The sequence below is a fragment of the Zonotrichia leucophrys genome, chromosome 4 (assembly GCF_028769735.1).
Source record: "Zonotrichia leucophrys gambelii isolate GWCS_2022_RI chromosome 4, RI_Zleu_2.0, whole genome shotgun sequence".
Taxonomy (NCBI): Eukaryota; Metazoa; Chordata; class Aves; order Passeriformes; family Passerellidae; genus Zonotrichia; species Zonotrichia leucophrys.
Window position 1 is genome coordinate 13,904,136 of NC_088173.1, and position 20,900 is coordinate 13,925,035.

Sequence of the window (20,900 nt, forward strand, 5' to 3'; positions counted from 1 at the left end):
TCAAGAGAACATGAGCTATTCCTAATACCGCAGTTCAACTCCACTTAGTTGTGTAGGAAGCTTACATTTTTCAACCAGATGGCAGGTATATGCTATTTTAACCAAAACCCTGTTTTAAGAACAGCGGTTGGTACAATGACAGTGCTTGACAAGCCAAGAGGAATTAAAAAAAAAAAAAAAAAAAGTAGATAACTACATAATGCCATTTAATATTGGCCTTTAAAAAAAATATAACATACTTATGAACAGCAACAGATGGGCCAGGCAATCAGGCTGCATGACCTCATTTGCTGGGAAAAACAAGGTGTTTTGTTTAGTTTTTTTTAATTAAACTTCAGCTTTTATTCTCAAAATATAATATACTTTGTAGAACTAGGATGTGATTTTCCTCATGTGTGTATCAAGCCAAAAAGCCTCTTCTCCCTGAGTCAAGCAGGGATGAGCTGTTTGGCTGCATTATGGTGTGATTAATCCATGCAACTGCTTTAACACCCAACAGAGGGAAAAAGCCATCTCTAGAATACAGGGTTTGATATGATACAAATCACTTGTTGTTAAACATCTCTATCATTAGAGCAATGTCTACTAATTAGGAAATAAATAATTTACACTGGCATTTCTACAGTAGCAGAAGACATTATCCTGTTCTTTTTCACTGATGTCTCCTAAATAGCAACAGAAACAGTAGCTGTGAAATCCACTTTACATCTCACAGACGCGAAGTAATTCTGCATTTTTCAGAAGTGCCATAGCCTGAACGCATTTTTTTTTCCTGCACCCCAGTAACAAACATCAGTGCCTTTGGGATCTGACCCACTGCAGTCTGATTTTGCTGCCTGTAACATAGGACATGGTTTCCCCCTCAGTACTTACATTATGTCTGGAATCCTCTCTTCAAGCACAAATGGAGAATCGAGGGGGGAAGTAGAGTCTGGGTGCCTGAGCAGCACACTAAAACACCCCAGGTGATCACTGTGGCTTCTCCTCTCTGCTGTGTTGGAGACTTCCCTTGTATTCAAAGCTCATTTCAGTGGGGAAGATCCGATATCCCACCAGTCAAGCGCACTGAGCCTTCAGATCCTTTAAAGCCCTACCAAAGCATTTAGCAGTAGATGTCTCTAGATTTACTGTTGTCTTTTTTTGGATATACGCCTATGCAAGAAGGAAGCAAACTCTCTTTATATTTCACACCCATTTGCACTACTTTTTTTCAGGGTGTTGCTGAAAGAAAAAATTCCCGAGCTAGCTCAGCTCCAAATGGCCAACTACACAACCATTTATTTTCCTTTGGTTATCCTGACTGAGTTATTTTCCCACACGTCCCTGATGTGGTGGATGACTTGTCTGAGCAAGCAAGATAATGCTTTAGGCAGCAGAATAGAAAATGCAAAATTGCAGTGAGTCCTACAGGCACCTCCTGGGTTGCCTCCTGCCAGTGAGGCTCGGTCTTCTACCCCCAGCTGAAGCTGCAGGAGATGCCTATCTATCTGAAGGCTTACACTGGGGATCTCAGGCCCTGAGTGAGGTGCTGCAACAGCCCCATGTCCCAGCCCTGTGTCTGAACATAAATAGAGAGAATTATTTCTGCCAGCAGTGGACACCAAGGCTCAGCCCTGCTAAACTGCAGTGACAGCTACCAGGTTGCCAATCCAGAGCAGACTATTTCAGCCAGGACAGATGGACCACTTCCTGGGGAGAAAGGAGAAGAGCCCAGGACCAGCACCATTCCTACTGCATCACTTATATGTGGCTGTGGCAAAAGGTCAAGGAAAACCAGGGACACAAGGGGTTGGACTGGTTTTCTCCTCCTTTATTGGCAGGATGGCTTGCCCCATACCTCCCCTTAAAAAAGGCAAAAGCAGGTCCTCATCCCTTGCACCCACCCCTTCATGGCAGGGAGCACCATGCAGAAGTGTCCTAGACTTGTGGGATCATTACTTACACTGCCTCCTAAACAAAGAATCTGAGGAATATCTTCTACAGAGAGAACAGTGCCACATATTTACCTCTGACCACTGTAAGTGCCACGTGGTAACAAACATCAAAATATCAACTGGCTGCCCAGCAGGGATGTGCTATCCACATCTCTGGAGGAGACTTCCCAGCCTCACCTGACTGGATCAAGCCTTGAACAACCTTGTCTGATCTCACAGCTGGCACTGCTCTGACAAGGAGCTTCTGGAATCTTCTTCTGTTTGACTGCACTCAAACAAATGCATTGCTGACCACCGACTCTTCAGCCAGCAAGTCCTCACAAGCTCAGCACCCTCACAAGGATTTTGGAGCAAATTAACTACAGAAGCACAGCAAGGTACCCTCCTTCAGCCAGGAAGGTCTCCAGACTAGGGTTCTCCTAATGACCAATAGCTCACAGGGAAGAGCTTCTAACACATACAGGGTTGGGAGTCGAAAAGTGCAGAAATAAAGAAGGATTTTCTAGATCTTTCCATAAGCTTTTACTTCTACCACTTTGCCCGTAAGCTTTTACTGTAGAGTTTACTTTTTTCTGTTTGTTTTTGCACTGGTAGAAAAATCTATATGGAACTATCAAGAATAAAAATATCACTTTTTAATATTTAGAATAACTGAAAATTTGTTGTCACATTAAAATCTTTACTGGGATTGGGAGCGAATTTTACACATGGCAACAATGAAACAATGCTGAAAAGGAACACCCTGACACCTCTTTTCACAAGCTCTTCACTTGAAATTGCAATTACAGTGATCTAAGTAGGAAAACAATTCTGACATTTATAAAAAGCTGTAATAAAAGAAAACACTGATTTAAGTTTGCAGGGAGATCTTGAATCACAGGTGTGCCTGATCCATGGGGTACACCCCAGCTGCTGGCAGGATGGGTCTGCCAGCTGCACCTCACCACCCTCCCCCAGTCCCTGCCCCGGACAGGGCTCAGGAGCTTGGCTGAGACACCAGGGCCACATCCCCACTGCTCAGCAGGGCAGAGTGCCCACTGCTCAGCACGACATCCCCATGGGGTCACGGGGACCACAGGGTCACATCCCCACTGCTCAGCAGGGCAGAGTGGCATGACAACTTCTCCCAGGCAGGAGCATGGTGAGGGGCAATTGCAAAGGCAGTTGCAATCTATTCTTGCTGCAAAGACATCCCAAGAGCTTCAGCATCTCACAATGCCAATCAGTCTGGCTCCCTTCCATCTGACTCATGCCCACGTACCAACACAGCTGGCACATGGCTCTGCAGCAAGGGAAGCCACGTTTCTCCCCTGAGGGGAAGCTTGATTCATGCCAAGAGGTATTCCAGCCTGGATCTCAGGAGCAGTATCCACCTGTGCTCCCTAACACCAAGGCTTTTTAACTCATTCCCTGTGCTCAGCCCAAGAGCCTCAGCAGTTTGGGCTCACCACACCTGAGCAGCAGAGGCCCCACGAGGGGCAGAAGGGCCCATGGATGGAGTGATGTGCTTCAGACATTCAGAGTGCCCAGATCCCATTTAAAGTTTCACAGCGGGAGAGGAAAGGGAAAAAGAGAAGAAGAAAAAACAAAATTAAAAAGATACAATAGATGTGTTCACAGAAGCCTGAAACACAGACAGACAGCAGCCCTGTTATCATTGCTGCAGCTGCTATAAAGACAGCACGTTTTCACGCTGCAGTCACATTTCCAGTTTCTTCTCAGACCTACCTGGAGGGACTGAATAATTTGCATCTCTCTTTTTCCCACATTATTTGCACATTCCACATATTATTTGCATTTATCGTGAAAGGGTGGAGAATAATAGTGCTTACTGCAAGAAATAAATACATTTAAAAAACAAATCAGTCAGTGCTGCCAGTCAGACAGATGCAAAAGTTGACAAAATACAGCCTTTCATTATTTTTTCATTCCAACCAATGCACAAAATACATGAAATATAAAAGAGTGCCTCACATAGATTTTTTCCAGCTGAATGGAGCTTTGACAGTAAAGAACACTGCATTTTTCACATAATAAAATGTGATTTTCCATCAATTTTACCAGTAATGAAAATGTAACGTACAGCACAATCGCTTGAAAGCCAAGAAGTTGAAGCCAAGGGTGAGGTTAGAAGTTGCAAAACTGGGAGCCTCAAGGGAAGAGAAGTGGTGGATAGACAAGAACTGGTTCTCTGCCATTCACCGAGTTTTCTATAAGTGCCACCCCCACCCCCAAAAGGGCTCCCCCGTCCTGTTCCTGGTGCTCAGTGGGAGGGGCAGCCGGAGCAAAGCCATCCATCTGGTTCCCATCACAGCAAGGAGTGCCTAGGCTGGCTCCTGCCAAAGCCTGTCATTAGCAATCAGCACCAGAGGGAACATGAGAAAACACAGCACAGCTAAGACAACAAACCTAATACTTTTAATACACTAATCATAACAGCAGTACTCAATTTTGCTCTTTATAGAAATATCACAGGAGTCAGATGGGTCGTCCTGGTAGCCTCATTTTATCTGGTAAATTAATGTAACAGGCAACACAAATGTTATTTTCTTATGCCACAGTAGATCCATCAGCACCTAATAGAGGCATCTACAGGAGTGAAAATATGGCAAAGAAGGATAATTTGATTAAGCAGGTGCAAAACCTTGCTACCTATTAAGACATTTTGTCTCCTTTTAGCTACAGCATAATAGACACAGCATTTAAATCCTAATGCTGCCACTGTAGCCCAAGATCTAGTATTTTATAAAAGCTTGGAGGGATGACCATCAAACTGCTTGTGTTCTCTTGCCATAGAAGTTCAGCACAACCCTTCCCACCTCCCTTAGCCTTGCCAACCATGCAGAGCAGTGCCAGCATTTCCACAGTTTCCACAAACTGCTTGTCTTGCATATCATCCTTTAAAATCTATTTTATCACTCTTTCATTTCAGATGGCCAGGGGCAAAGAAAAAAAAGCCAAACCTACATCCAAGCAGTCTCTTGCAATGCCTCCTACAGCTGCTGCCATGGGAATGAAGATCTACAGGGATTTGAGGACCTTGTACCACTGCGTACTGCACACAAATGAAAGCAGAAGTGCCAGCTGGACTTTGCAGGCACAACTGTCCCCCCACCTTGGCAATATAATCACACACTCCCCTAACTACTGAGTAAGAGTGGCTGCTAATTACCCATCCAGAGTAATGAAATCTGACTAGGGTCAAAAGTGATCTGACAGTAGGGAACAGAGAGAGGCAGCAAGTCTAATCTTTTGCTGTTCTCTTAACGTGCCCCAAACCTTTAACCAGTTCCCTCAGGAGTTTGCTCTCCTCCCCACAGGCTACACAAACTCCTTGTGCAGAGTGCTTCTCCAGGTCTCTGAGAGACACATTTTCCCCATCACTTTGACAAGAACTGCCCCTGCTCCTCTGGCACAATCCTGCCACCCTGGAAGAGCACACTGGAACAGATGAACACTTTGGGATCTCCAGGAGAGCAACCCGAGATCAGCTTTGCATTGCAATGCCTCCCTGGAGCTCCCTGCACCACAGTAACAACTAACACTCACACAGCAGCCACCAAAACTGATGGGCTTCTTCATAAACACCTCCCCTTCCTACAGTTTCCTGTACTGCAAGAAGGGGACCGAGATGGGAAATGAAGAAACCTCCTTCAGGAAGAATTGCCAGGTCTCTGCCTAAGGATGGCACGGCTCAGACTCCCTCAGGACTGTCCCAGGCACATCACGGTCACCTGGCTTGCCTCTCTCTATCTCCCTGCTTTCGTTAGGCATTCCCACGCACATCTAAGAATATTCTGCTGAGTGAATATGAATAACAGCTCTTTCTTCCTCCTTTCAGGAAACTATTTCCTCATTTGTTTCTCTCCTCTCCCTGCATGGTATTTAGCTGCAAACGTTAATGACCCATTTAAGAAGAGGAAAGCACCTTCTAGGAATGACTTGCCCCAGGCTATTCCATGGGCTGCTCAGAAGTAAATCCCTAATTTATACCCTCTTTGGTCAAAGGGGAACATTCCCAGGACCAAAGAAAAGCACAGACAGAGAGATGGAAAGGGAGAGGAGATTGTCATGTTCTCTCTTGCACAATTCACTGTTTGTTATTCTAGTGCTTTAAAAAGTTAAGATTACTGGGATATCAGGGCTGAGCCCCAGGCCAAGTCTGCTCTGACTTGCTGCCATGTAATCAATGAGAAACTTTTCAAAATGTCCTCTTTCTTCCCCTTTGTGCATTTATGTCTCAGCCTGCTACACTGCAGCTAAGAAAAGCCTCCAGAGGCTCGGACAGGCACCAGTGCCACACCCCAGGATGGGACCACACCAGAGGGTAAGGAGGCAGCTCCACTGCAGGAACCTGGCAGTCCTTACCCCTGACCTGGGGTAAGGATCACATCACTCCTCCTGCCCTTCATTCCTGCTCTCTTGGCCTGAGACTGCACGCTCACCTGGTAAAAGGCTCCTGCTGGTGGGACTCCTTCAGGCTCCTTGCTGGACCCTGGAGACCATTCCCTCTCTCAGGAAAAAGATGCACAACCATGGGATACATGCAGGAACAAACCACAGAACACTGCACATCCAAGAGAGCTGCAGAGCAGGACAAGATGCACAATGAGGACAGGTCTGTGAAAAGCAGCTTTGAAGGAAGAGATATGGTTGAAATAGAAGTTGACCCCTAAAAAATGGAAAAAGAACAAAGAAGGTTGTGGAAAGCAAGCCATCTGCTGTAGACTGGGCAGCTGGGATTGTGAAAGAAACAACCAGGTTACTGCTGATGGATTGATGAATGAGCAGGTCAGTTTTTCTCCTAGACCTCCTATGATAAGAAGATGGGAAATGGTGTGTTAAAATCTTCATGACGTAGAGCTAATAGAAATGTACCTCCCATTTATCCCTAAAAAGTCATGGATCACAAAGGGATTTCCTCCCTTTCACCATTCTTCTCACCTCTGAAGTATTTTCCCTGTCTTTCTGTACTGTAAATCTACTCTTTAAAATAGCAGAAGATATTGTGTATAGGTAGCCAGCCTGCTGTTTAGATAAAGTCAAACCTAAACAATATAAAGAAGAAAAAAGCAAAAGGGAAGAGACAGGCAGATGGGGTGAGCTGTGTAGACAGGAATTGGAACCTGGGTGTTATTGAAACATGCTGAAGCACCATTTGAACATCTTTTAACTCCCTGGTTTTTACAAGCTTAAAAATGCAAATAAAAAATCTGACTGCAAGGCAGAAAGTTGGGAGCTCAAGTTTCAGCTCAGAACTACATTCCCAGTGCTGTTTTACTTAAGGTTATGAAAACAATGCATCTATAATGAAAAGGCTGATTTGGCATGCCTCTAAACTGAAAAAAATTAAATAAAAACTGGTATCATTTGGAGATGCAGAAAAGGACCAACAGTGGAAAACATGCTTTTCATCAGTTGATCACATATCACTTGTTTTTATGTGACCACATATATACCATTTTCACAGAAGTGTTTGCCAAAAATTCAATAAAGTTTCTCAAAGTGAAGAAGTACCTCAATACTCTCTGGTTACCCTACACTGGCAAAACAATTTTGGACAGATTTTAAATGCATAAGGCTTGCTAATATATAGAATATGTACATTACACTTAGCAGGATAGTACCCAAAACCAGTAAAAATATATCCAGGAGGATTCATGTTAAAAAAAACCCCATAGTTCCATTCCTTTTCACTTGCAATTACTGCAAGGCCAAATGGAGTGGGCTGCAAGGAGAGGGCAAGCACCCAGCAACACCTTGCTTGAGAACACACCAAGCACTCAGGCGCTGCTCTCTGCACCCTCTCCAGAGCCCATCTGAGATCCCCAAGTTTCAAACTACGTCAGGGCAACTGAGCTGTGATGAACTACCCTCATTAATGCTGAACTTCTTTGTTTTGATGAGGTAAATGAAAAATTATGTTTGTGCCCTAAGTGAACCATAAATCACCGAGGCATTTAGCCTCTTACCTTAGTACTGTCAAACATACTTTGCAATGGCCAAACACAATCCATATGATGAATTTATGTAGCTGAAGTCTTCAGACCACCAGTAATTTCTGCCTTAAAACCCTCATAACTAAGAAGAGAGGCAGGACAAGAAGGAAAATAGGGAATAAGTAAGTACCAGTGACCTGAAGTGTCATAGATTTCCCAGAGAATATCACAAGCAGAGGCATAATAAAATAATCCAGAGCTGAAAAGGCAGAGGAAATACTTTCAACTTTGCATTTCTGCAATCTCACATTGTGCGTCAGCAGAAAGACGAGTGCTTGCAGAAATTGCAAAACATGGGATCTGCGGAGGCTGAGCCACAGACCAGATTTGGAAAGGACTCTGCCTTGGTCCACTGCTGGGGTAGACGTGCACCCATTGACTGTTTCAGCTCAGCTCACCTCCTGTGGGGTTTTTCTGGGGATCCACTAAAGGGACTGCTGCCAAAGATCCCACAAAAAGAGAGGGCCACAATGCATTGCCTCCCTTTTCTCAGAACCATAGACTGCTTTGTGTTGGAAGGGACCTTTATAGGTCCAAACCCCAGCCATGCACAGTGACATCTTCAACTGGATCATCCTGCTCACAGCACCAGCCAGCCTGACCTTGAATGTTCCCAGAAATGGGGCATCTACTTCCTCTCTGGGCAACCTGTTCCAGTGCCTCACCACCCTCGTAGAAATTTCCTTGTATCCAGTCTAAATCCCTCTTTTAGTTTAAAACCGTAATCGCTTGTGCTATCAATAAATGCCCTGCTAAAAAGTCTGTCCCCATCTTTCATAGGTTAGAAAAAGGGTTTTTCACCCATAGGGTATTGGGAAGTGCTCACAGCATCATGCCTGACAGAGTTCAAGAAACCCGTGAACAATATTCTCCAGCACCTGGTGTGACTCTTGGAAATGGTTCTGCCCAGGGCCAGGAGCTGGACTCGATGATCCTTGTGGATCCCTTCTAACTCAGCTTATTCTGTCATTCTTATAAGCCTTCTTTAGGTACTGCAAGGTTGCTCAAAGATCTCCTCAGAGCCTTCTGTTCTCCAGGCTGAACAACCCCAACCTGTCACCAGCCTGTCACCACAGAAGGGCTCTAGCTCCCCAGTCATTTTTATGGCCGTCCTCCAACTTGTCCACGGCTCTGCTGAGTTGGACGCAGCACTCCAGGCGGAGGAAAAGGAGCAGAGGGGCAGAATCACCTCCCTTTTCCCGTCTGCTGAGAGGATCTTTACCTTTAAAGAGGCCGGATCCGACTGCGGGACCCTCCCCCGGCGCCGCGGCAGGGCCGGGTTCGGCGCTGGTGCCGCCGTGGCCGCGCCTGGAGGGGCCTCTAGCGGCTCTGCCGAGCCGCGCACCGTGCGCGGGCACACCCGGGCACCGCACACCCACGGGGCACCCCGCACACCCACACCCCGCACACCCACGGGGCACGCCGCACACCCCGGGGCTGCGCTCCCCAGAGCCGGCTGCCCGAGCTGGTCAAAGCGCAGCAGCAGCAGAACCAGGCGGAGCTGGCGAGGATGCCGAGCCACCCGCGGCTGTCACCCACCTGCTGCCATCAGCCCCGTGCCCGCCAGACAGCAGCTCTGCTGCTTGCCAAGGGTTTGCCATCCCCAGCTATGGATGGCCCAGCCCCTGACCTCTGGAAGAGGCATCCCAACAACTGGACGGCCGGCATGCTTGGGGTGAGCAAGCTCCAGACAGCCCAGAAAACGTTAATCTTATTTTTCTTCCTGTTTCCTGGAATGAAACCTGGATTAGCAGCATTAGCTGGGTCAGCTTGCACAGTATATCAACATTCACCCATCAATTTGGAAAAAGGGGATAATGGCAAGACTGAAGGCTTGGGTGACTCCAAGGCTGCATTTGCTGCATCACAGATAAACACCCCACTCACCCTGCCAGTGCTCCCCCATGGGGATGCACCTGGGCAGCAGTCAAATGCTCATGGAAAGATTTGTGGTTACACACTTTCCCACTAACACCAAGTTCAGCACAATTGCATTAGAGTCACTTTTTAAACCCCATTTAGAAGTGGAATGCCAAAGGGAATGCAAGCACAGGCCCCACTGCATTCCACTCACTTCCAAACCCTGTATTTATGGATAATGTCACTAAATAAGACTGTTCTGATGGGAAGGGACCTTGGGAAGTCTGCAGCTTCCTGCTCAAAGTAGGGCCAAGCCTGACTTTGTGTGATGCTGCACAGGGCTTGGTTTTCCTGGGCCTTGAAAACCTCTGAGAACAAAGCTCCTACAGTCTCTTTAGGTGAGTTATCAATGCACAATTTTCCCTATGGAGATATTCTTACCTTAATATTTTCTCAGAAAATCCCACTCCAGTTTGCAATCCTTGTTCTTTGGAGCTGGCTACATCTTTTCATCAACTTTCCCATAGATAGGGGCAGGCTGCAGTAAGGTCTCCTGCAAAACCATCTCCTCAGGGCTGAACAAAGCCCTGTCCCTCAGTCTCTTCTTCCAGAGCACATGCTCCAGGCCCCTGGCCATCAGAAGCCCAGCTGTTTGACTGTTTAACACAATGTGCCACTCGTATTTTATAGTCCAAATTTCAATAGTTCTCCACCAAAAATGCAACAAACCTACCAGCTATGCATTTATTTAAAGGAAAGGCAGACCGCAGAGGCCATCTATGTTTAAAATAAATAAAAGCAACCCTCCTTCAAGGCAGCAGAGGGAACCTACTTACCATTTTTCACTTAGCTCTCTGTGAAATACACATGAACATACTTAACTCCTTGAAACCTTAATGCCTTCAAGAGAAGTTGTGCTCCACATGCTAGCATGCTTTATACCAAAAGAGTCTTCTGATTCACACACCAACAGGAGTATAATGATCATGTGTTGCAGGTAAATTATTTGCAGGAAGGCTGTATTAGAAAATAACACATTGCAGTCCCAGAGACTGTGCTCAGTGCCCAGCACTTGGGGAACTCTACAAGAATGATTAGGACCTTTGTATTTGTTGATGGGAAGGCCATAATTAAATATTCTGAGCTCTGAATACAACTGCCAGGTGAAGAAAGCACAGGAGGCATATCTGGCCAGCCTGGGAGATTACTCTTGCAGCAGTCCTCCTCCTCTGCTACAGCCACATCCTTGGGCAGAGCTGCAAGAAGTGCCAGTCAGAGCAAGTACTGAGCCCAAGCCCAGCTCTTGTACATGTTCAGGGGCCCTGGCAAGTCACTGCTGCATAAGCAGGAAACCCAGCCTCTGTGCAAAATTACATTTGTACACACATTTGAGTTGACACTGTCAAGAGCTGCCACCTAAATGCTGGCACAAACACAGCATCCCATCTCAGGGACACCAAACAAAACAGATTCAGCTGCCTTTTTAAAATCCAGAAAGCTGACACCAAAACCACCCAGCCAGGCTGGTTAGCTGGCTATTCCACTCCTCTGCATCACAATCAGGATTTCCAGCCTCCTCCCCAAGTAAGCTGGAAAGATGAGCTGTCACCATGACAGAGCTGCATGGGGGTATGATGAAATCACCAGCAAGGCTCCTGTTGACCTCAGGTAAACTCTAGAACACACCATGACAGGCTCCAGAGAAACCTGACAAAGACAAAAATGAATATCACTACTCTTTTAGATGAGAAAAAAATAATTTATTTCTTGTTCTTTTCCCATACATTCTTGGGACATCACTTGGAAGCTTCTCTCCAACTAATGGCTAATCACTTTTTTCCCCCATTGGTTATATTTCAGAGGTAAAACCATCACACTTATTTAGACCAAGAAGGTATCTGAACAGTCAGTGAACAGTGCAGACTCTTTCACAACTACAGTTGATCTGGAACACACATCTTTATTGTTTCAGCTGCAAGCAGTCGTTATTTTTCGAACTAACCAACACAGGGAAAAAAAAAATCTCCATTACTACTCAGCATGCCAAAGCATACTTGAACTGCTTCAACACGCTACGCTGGAATTAAAACAAAGAGTTATTTCAGGTTTGTTTTAATTCATTACTAATGTGTCGACTGTTTTAGGATCCTTTGCCAAGAGCAGCTACCCTTTGCTGAGAGCTAACGAAGTTAAGATCAAAAGCTCTGAGTCCTGGAGCAGACCAATGTCAGGGATCAGGTGGAACTGCAGGGCTGGGCAGTGCAGTGCACGGTGCCTGGCAGAGATGTGATGTTTAAAGCAAGGACCAGAAGTGAATTCAAGTTCAGGATGGTTGCTTACTGCACAAGATTGATTTCCCCAGGTTAGCTGCTTCCTGCTTGGCTACCCAGGAGGGTGTGTACAGATCAATAGCTACATCTATCAGCAGCAGGTCATTTCTAAACTGGTGTTAACCACTACCTCTCTGTCTCTGACTGAGACTCTTGCAGGGGAAGTCAGCTAAGGATGAAGTATAGTTACAAACAGGGAGTGCATGATATGGATATGAATGTTGTGTCCTGGGTCTGCAAGGGTGAGCTGCAGAGCTGGGCAGCAGCAGGGAGCCCTCCTCCCTTCTGATTCCAGAGATCTCTACAGCCCAACATTACACAGGCTGGACAGCAGATACAGCCTGCTGATGCCCTGTCCCCCCTGCAGCTCTGCACTTCTTTGGGGGGGTTGAGAAGAGGCTGTGAGGCACTGATGCCCTGCCAGCACTGGAGGGAACAGCCAGGAGGTATTGAATTCAGTGTCAAGGGCAGGAGCAGCAAATAGGAATCTCACCCTGTGTGCAAGAGGCTACCAAAATGCTTTGAGAATGACCCAGTGCACCACGACAGGGAGACAATCTGAACACAAACACAACAGATCAATGGAGAGACTCCCAGCTGCACAAGCATGTTCACAGCACGAGAGGTGTCACAGCACCCAGCCAGAGCTGGGACCTGGCTACAAAGGGCTGGCAGCCAGGGTGCTAATTCATAATGCATCCGTAAACACCTTTATTTCTCTGGAGCTACATCAAGGTCTGGAAGCAGAAAAAACAGTTACTCCAAACCAAAACTTGGCACAGTGCCTCCACTTGTGATTATTTAAGAGCCAACTCATTCCCAGAACAGTTAATAGCTCTGTGCTCTGCTCAGAAAGAAGGGCTCCACAGAAACAAAAGTGGAATGAAGAGAGAGGCAGCAGTGCCACCAAAGTTATAAACTGGTTTGGAAACAGTTCAGGCATCAATGACACACAGCTTCTGCAAGGACCCCCAAAGCACAGAGTGGGAGGGTATCATAGGCACAATTCAAAAGGCAGCTATTTCTCTCTGCTATCAGCTGTGAGGCTTCAGATGGAGACTTTGCCCAACCTGGGAAATAACCCTTTAAAAAAAAGGCAGGCACATTTGGCCTAGAGTCTGAGAAATAAGCAACAAGAGCCAAAAAAACATTTGGAATCACAATCTATAGCAAAAAACTCAGATGCTTAAGAGGTTACAGAGGTGGCAAACACATCCTGAGAATACAGAGACCCAAAGCCAGGTAACTGTTTGAAAAGGATGGTCAGCAATTGCCCTACTGCACAAAGAAGAACAAAACCTTACTATACACCTAATAATTTCTGAGGGCATCATGAAAACAGGGAGAGTAAAGGCCTAACATAGGATTTGTTGATGGGTTGTGAAATCAGCTTCATCAGAGGTTTTGAAGATAAACATCTAGCCTTCTCAGGGACAAGGAGATGGATTAGAAGATATCTTTAAGTCGCTTCTGGCCCTGAATTTATAAGAGTATTCCATTTTCACTGGTATACCCTTTCTTGTCATTAGGCTTTGATTACTAACCTTAAAACAACAACAAAAAAATCTTGTCCTTCACTGACTTCTGTGATGCCAATTCTCATTTTCTTCCTTCTTATTTAGTCAACAGATTGTACCCTTCTGTATCAAAAATTTCTTGTTTTCATACATATAATGAATATGAAGACACCAGCCCTGCCAGCTTTAAAACAAAATATATTGATTTACTCCATAGCTGAGTCTTGCACAACACCCCCAGACACTAGCTTATCAAAAATAAATAGTGAATTTTGCTGAGCAGCAGAAAGTCAGAGATGATGGGCAGCAGGGGATAATTGAAAGATTTAAAACTAATATGTAATAGTCAGATCTGTTTCCTGTTTCCAGAGGTAAAGGAATTTCCTGTTTCCAGAACTGGCTATTTGAAGAAAATCCTGACAATAGAAGGTTTGGGGTTGGGTCGTTTTCCTAATAATGCCAATGAAAATAAATTAATAGGGTTGGTGTTCCTGAGCTCATTCTTTGGAGAGGAGTGGCTCTCATTTGCAAGCCACACAGATCACCACACTGCCAGGTGCCTTGGTGATGGAGGATGAAGAGGAGGCTGTGGCACTGGAAGCCTCTGCAAGAGGGCTCTGCCATCAGCCTCTTCTTTCAGTTCACACCATAAATACTGAAGCCAATCCAGACTGACTGTTAGGAACACAGGAACAGCAAAGGGCTCTACAGCCAGCTAAAAATCTTAGCTGCTGCAATTATTTAATTAAATGTCCAAAGACTTCTTTTCTCCAAACATGAAGCTGGATCCTTTTTGTTCCAGCTGTTTTTGCAGTCAGTCAAGGAGTGGAAAATAATTTTTGTTTTTTAAATCCTAGATTGTTCACTTGTGGAGAATTTCTGTCATGGTGTCATTTTAATGGTTTTCATCTCTGCTCCAGAGCAGTTCAAACAGCTAAAAAAATGGGGTGGAAAAATGTGTACTGAAACTGCTGGGAACTGTAGGGGAGCTCTGACCTCCTCCTGACTATAAAAAATGTTTGATATTGGAAGCGCACCTGTGTTGTACACTGTGCATTTTGAAAATGCAAAGGTTTCATAGATTTTAAGTAGCTGAAATTGCTTTCAATTTCTTTTTCTTTATTTATGTTACATTTGCATGTTTTCAACACTTCAGAAGCAAAATTCTGTCCAGGTTTGGTCTTGAAGAAACAAAAGCTGTGTGCCCCTTTGCATTGTGTTGCATCAGGATTTCACAGTAATTTGCGAAGGAAAACCAAACCGGTTGGTTTGCTGGGGTTAGCTGGGCCCAGGATCTTCACACAGGAGGTCATGAAGGTAGAGGGAAGCTGGTGCTGCTTGAGGACAGAGCCAGGCAGTGTGACATCCACCACCCTGCTCAGCTCACACGTGCACAGGCTTGCAGCTAGGCTCCCTTCCATGGTAATAGAGGTAAAAAATACACAACAAAGTATTTCTAGGGATGGAAGCAAGGCAGCCTGTGACCATTGCTCTGCTTCCTGCTCTCCAGGGCCCCACTTTATTCTTCCATACATAATATGACACAGGGCTCAAAGCTGCATACTCCATGTTTTCATTTTAACCAATGAACAAAAAAACTAGGACTCTGAAATTGTCATGATCTACAAGTAGAGAGCAGAACCTGAGAAGTCCCACCAGTCTTCATAGCACAGGAGTTTCCTGATGCTCCTCTTATTCCTGACTCCACAGGAACACACAGTCTTGCCCACCTGCCAGTTAGGCAAAGCACATTTAAGCAGGCACAAGTTTCAGGGAGAGAAAGGGAGTGGAACAGGACTGCCACTAAGTACCCTTCAACTCCCTTGCATCACTCCTGTGATTAAGGGAACTGGAAAGTTTTCTTATGGAGAAACATGAGGGATGCCCAAATCCAAACAGAGGAGCAGGTGGCAAAGACAAATGGGTGGAGGAGAGGGGATAAGGCTTTCTCTCTAGCTACCACTTCACATAATGCAGGGCTACACATACTGCTGGTTTTGCAATGCTTGTTCTGGATGGAGGCAATTAAAAAAAAATGTTGCTTCATATATTTGCAACATGTAAATTAAGCATTTTTTTGTTATTTGCATTACCTCAGCTGTGAAATATTTGGGGCATTTGACTCAATGAACAGATAAGGGTCAAAAGATTGACAAAACAGATGTCCTGCCATTTTTCACATTGAAACAGATGCTCAGTGGAAACTGGCCTTCTCATCCCAGCTGCCAAAACCCAAATTGCCTATTGCAAAAGCCTGGTCTATTTTTCCTGGACAATTTTCCCACCTGTTTCCTGGCAGGTAATGACACCCAAGAGCAGGGAAACAGCAGTGCTTAAGGGTCATGGTCATAGCACTACACACACAGATCTGTGCAAAATCTGTACTCCAGATCCACTCCCATGGCAGATGCTTTTACCCTGTCACACTCCCAGTTTGGATTCCTGCAGACCCAAAAAAACCCATCCTCACCACAAGCAATCTGCCAGGGATGGCCTTCCTGCTGCTGCCACCAAGGAGGGCTGACATGGAAATCAGCACAATGACACTTGGGCAACATCAGCTTGCTCATCCTGCTCAGAGGTGGCCCCTCAATGTGATGGGCTACAGAAAGAATGCCCCAGGCAGCCCCAAACACAGAAACTCTAGGTTAACATGACACTCTCTTTCTAGCATCCTCAACAGCTCAGTGCTTTTTTCTGCTCTGGAATTTCAGAGCAGGCCAGGCACAGCCAAGCTAAGGACACACAGGAAGGTTTAGAAAAGATTTGCACAGTGGCATTTGATTTTCTTCCCACAAGTTACAAAACCTACTTGCAGCCAGCAGCTATCATAGAGCTTGCCAGAGTTGTCATGATCAGAGCACGCAGGAGCTGCAAAAATCATTGCATGCATTTCACAGAGACTGTGGTATTTGCCATGATGCCATCGGACTGCCAGGGTGCAACCACAGCAGCATTCCCAGGATCTCAGGACTTGAAAAGGCATGGAGCTTGGGGAGTGTTCACTCAGCTCCAAACCATTAAAAATGCCAAAAGGCAAATTCTTACCTCCTCGCTCACTGTCCCCATAGAGGAATACCAAGATGGCCGCACCAAGCCCCAACAGCATCACCCAGAGCCATGTGAGACATTTCCTACCAGAGAAGGACCAAAGCTGCCTCCTGAGTGACTGACCCCCAGAAACAGAGCAGACATTGAAACACAGCTGCAGTATCATCACCAAAGTCAGGGTTAATACAGCACAAGCTGCTACTTAAATAAATTATTCAGTAATGCAAAGCATCAAACCTCCAAGACCTGCAGTCATTCAGAAAGTCTGGAAAAAGGCAAAATCAGCTCAGATTTCAAAAGCAGCAAAGCAAGTGCAAGCTTGACAGCAAGTATTCTGCAGTTCCTGACCTTTGGAAAATATTGGAAAAGGTATTAAGCAGGGGGAAAAAAATTAAAAATTAGTACATGCCTAGACTGCCTCTACCCTACTGTTTTACAACTTCCCCAACATACCTCTCCCATGAGGTGGAGGTGGCTGGCAGGGATAAGAAAGAAGAGCTCCTGAGGTCAGCAGTAATAACCTAAGTGACATGACTAATATGAGAGCAGAAATCAGGAAGCCTGGCTCACATGCTCACCTTCATCACTGCTAACACCAGTGGGAAGCATTTGCCAAGACTAATCTGGTCTAGACCACAGCAAGGCACAGAGCTGCCACCAGACTCGCTTCACTGGGAAAAATGTATGCAGAGGAACCAGAAATGATGTTTTCTTTTCAATGTCAAAATCATGGACCAGAGCAAGTTGCTCCAGTTCTTGGCATGTAAAGCGTCTCCCACATAACACAAATGAGGACATCAGGTATTAAACTGAGGGCTGGCTGAATGGGAAATTTTAAGTGTGGGATGGTGCAGGGTTTTCCTCCCTCATCATGTACAACTAGTGGCCTGGATCCTGCATATTTCTGGCTTTTTGCACTGTGATTTAATGCTACAGTGACTTCAGTCAGAATTAGTAGGACAGCTTGCACACCAAGAAAATGTTTAGGCAGTATTTAAAAACAAGTTTTGGGTTTGGGGTTTAGGCATAACTGCGAAAAAAAATCACAGCATGTAGGCTAGGTGCTTGAAAAAGTTAGTGCGAGAACTAACACCATTCCTGCAAAAACTTTGTGATCATCATGAGCTACTTGGTGCATAAATAATTCTCAAAATCTAGGTATCTGCAGACCACACGCAGAATCTAAGTTATTCAGGCCATTCAGATAAAAAAAGCAATTGCTTATGGCATAAAACCAAATACAGGGTCACTTCCATCTTGTTCTTTTAAAGCTATACCAATTTCATTATATGTACTTAAACTTTTCATTGCTGTTGAGATACTGTTTACATTTAGTAACTTCCATTTCACATAAAAGGTGTGGCAGTCAATGGAAGAGACAAGAGCTCTATGGAGCAGAAGGAGGAAAGATGGTGGCTTACACAGGCAGAAAAGATATCATTAGCATCATCTCCATGAAACAGGAGAAACAGCAATGAAACCAGAAAAGAACAAACAAGCAGAAGGGGAAAAGCAAATAATATGTCAGGTAGGTCACACTACACAGAAAAATGGCTAGGCTGAAACTAGCTCACAGACAGCTGGAATGCTCCAAAAGTCAGACTTTTTCCAGATCACATAAAAAAAATCTATATTTCAGCTCCTTGAAAGAGAAAAATCTGTGTTCTCCATTCTATCTGGAGGTCATAACTTTGTTAATGGAAGATACTGCTATTGGCAGAAACTGGATAAGAGCTATGAAATCAAATATTTATTTTCCTGTAAATTCAGGGGCACTAAGAACCACTTACACTTAAATATTAATCTCCCCAAAATTTTCATGGAGTAACACGTGACTCTGCAGTCAGGTTGTTCCTTAAAAACATTATAAAAATCACGACTTTGAAGATCAGCTCCAACACCCCTTAAAAGTGATTGCTGGCCTCTTTCAGGTGGAGCTGCCTTAGGAGTCAGGAGACTGAGGAACAACTAATGACAGCAAGTCTTGCATTCTGAAACTGTCTCCTCCTACATGTGGTTTCTACAGTGAGACCAGGACACACTGGATACTCTTTAAATCCAAGGCATAAGCCTTTGCCTATAGGCTTGGGAAAATTAGTGTAATGCTAAGGCACAACACAATTCTTAGTACAACTGCTCCATATTACACTTTTTTCTAAACTACTGGTTTATTTTCAAGGTTTAAACATTTTCTTTTTAAATTGGCAGATTTAAAATAAATATCGATATTGTAGCTATATTAGCTATTGCATATCTATCTATCTATCTATCTATCTATTTTTTTATACATACATGTGTTCTCAGAAGGTCAGGACACTTCTGGACAGCGACACATTGCTATCAGCCCTCTGGGGCTGGTTTAGCCTGCCTCCAAATTTTAAAGTCTACTCCAGAACAGATTCCTCCTGGGATAAGTTTGATCCTGTAAAGAGTAGTAACAACATGCTATCCACGCTCACAGAGTGCGCCTCAAGACCCCAGATCTGAACAGTCATTCACCAGTAATTTGTTAGGGAAAGAGAAATTGGTATTCCCACACCCTTTGACCTTGCTTCCCATACCACCCAGGGAAACAGGGGCACTAATATGCCTTGACCCAGACCCACACAGCAGCTGCTCAGGGCTGACAGATGTGTATTTCACCACATACCTATGACAACAGTTTACATGGATTAGCTGGTTTTACTCACTTCTCTTTTGAAATATGAATACATTTTAAAATTACCTAGAAGTGGCACTGCCTGTGTATCCAGGTTCCCTGGTCAGAAGAGAAAAAGGTTCTTTATTCAGGTTTGAAGCATGGTTTCCCCCTGCAAGTTTTCATTCCTTCTCCCCCTCACCTTTTGAAGTGGCCAGCTGACTAATGCCAGTTGCATTTGCCGTGCTGTAGGTCACAGCCCAACTGGGCAGGCTGGCAGCACTGCCCAGGTAGATATGGGAAGTCCAGGTTTCCCAAACATGGGTGTTCCTCTGCATGGTCAGACAAACTGAGTACAAGTAGTAGGCCAAATAATTATATAGCAAGCTCATATTTGGTGCTTTACATCCATATACTCCAAACACATTAAAAGAGAAGCAGTGTATTATTACTATTATTGCTGTTTGCTATATGGGGAAACTGAGGCATTAAGAGATGAATTTCCCTATTAGGTTCACCTAGTGGGTTGGAACAAAGCTTGGGAGGAGACCTGTTAGCACAAGTTTGAACCTAAATAGCAAAGAAAACGAAGTTATTATCTGCATTCCATCAGCTGCTCTACCATATGGTTAGATGTGGGCACAAGTCCAAGCAAAGCACCCAAATGACTCCTTGAGCTCTAATGCAACAAACAAAACCCAAAACTTACATCCATGTATTAACCAGTGTAATCCCTTAAGCTTCGCCTGTGTTTCTGCTGACACTATGTTATGAGGATCTATGCTGAAAATTTAATGAAGGATAAACCCAGCAGATGAGCACTGTCTCTAACACTACATATACCTGATCCCACTTTCCCAAAGCTCTCAGCTTCCAAGAAGATTTTTTTCCCTTTGACTACAGGCTCTTTCTATTCCTGCTAAGATAGTACTTTACAGTATACTTTAACAAAGCATTTGTTAAAGAGCTAAGAGCACCTTGGTTCCTGATTACATCTCAAGCACGTGTCAGGAAGATACTGCACATCCTAATTACTCTTTATCTGAATCAGAGATTCTGAGATTTAATAATTCAGAGTCTGAGACACAAGAATGAGCAAGTCTTCTGTTATTAAATATTGTACAGTTTACCAAATAGAAGAAAAAGGAAATGAAAACCAGATATAAATGACGTTTGTTTCCTTTGAAAACTGCTTTGTTCTGCTGCCCCACTGCTTGAAGCAGATGAACTCATGTACACCAAGAAATGAGGAAAATTAATCAAGAGATGAAGGGCAGGAAAGGGAAGCTTTTACATGGGTGCCCTGTGCTGATGGGCTGGATATGCAGAGATTTTTTGTTATGTTTAAAATGACATTTTCTTGGGCTTCTGCTTTCAAATCTTGAACCAAGCAACTCTGGATTGCAAGTTCTGCCCTTGAAGACCTGCCAGAGGGCCTTCAAGGAGAAGCAGGGAGAAGACAAAAGGACATACCATGACTGCTCCACTGACTCTGAAATCAGACAAGCATGCCCAAACCAGAGTGGATGCAGCAACACTACTTCTTGTCTCACATCCCAGGGCTTCTGCTG

The 20,900-nt window shown here is 44.7% G+C and overlaps 2 protein-coding genes across 3 annotated transcripts in view; both read right to left on the reverse strand.

Annotated features, from left to right (window-relative positions):
• STOX2 (storkhead box 2) overlaps window positions 1-987 on the reverse strand; it is a 98,186-nt gene extending 97,199 nt beyond the window's left edge. Inside the window, exon 1 of one of the 2 annotated variants that reach the window (XM_064710564.1) lies at window positions 874-987. The gene's annotated coding sequence lies outside the window, so the exon portion shown is untranslated. The remainder of the gene's footprint in view (window positions 1-873) is intronic. The other variant, XM_064710558.1, reaches the window with a different exon arrangement.
• Window positions 1-20,900, reverse strand: part of LOC135446585 (storkhead-box protein 1-like) — a 63,680-nt gene that overhangs the window by 17,961 nt on the left and 24,819 nt on the right. The gene's annotated exons all lie outside the window — the stretch shown is intronic.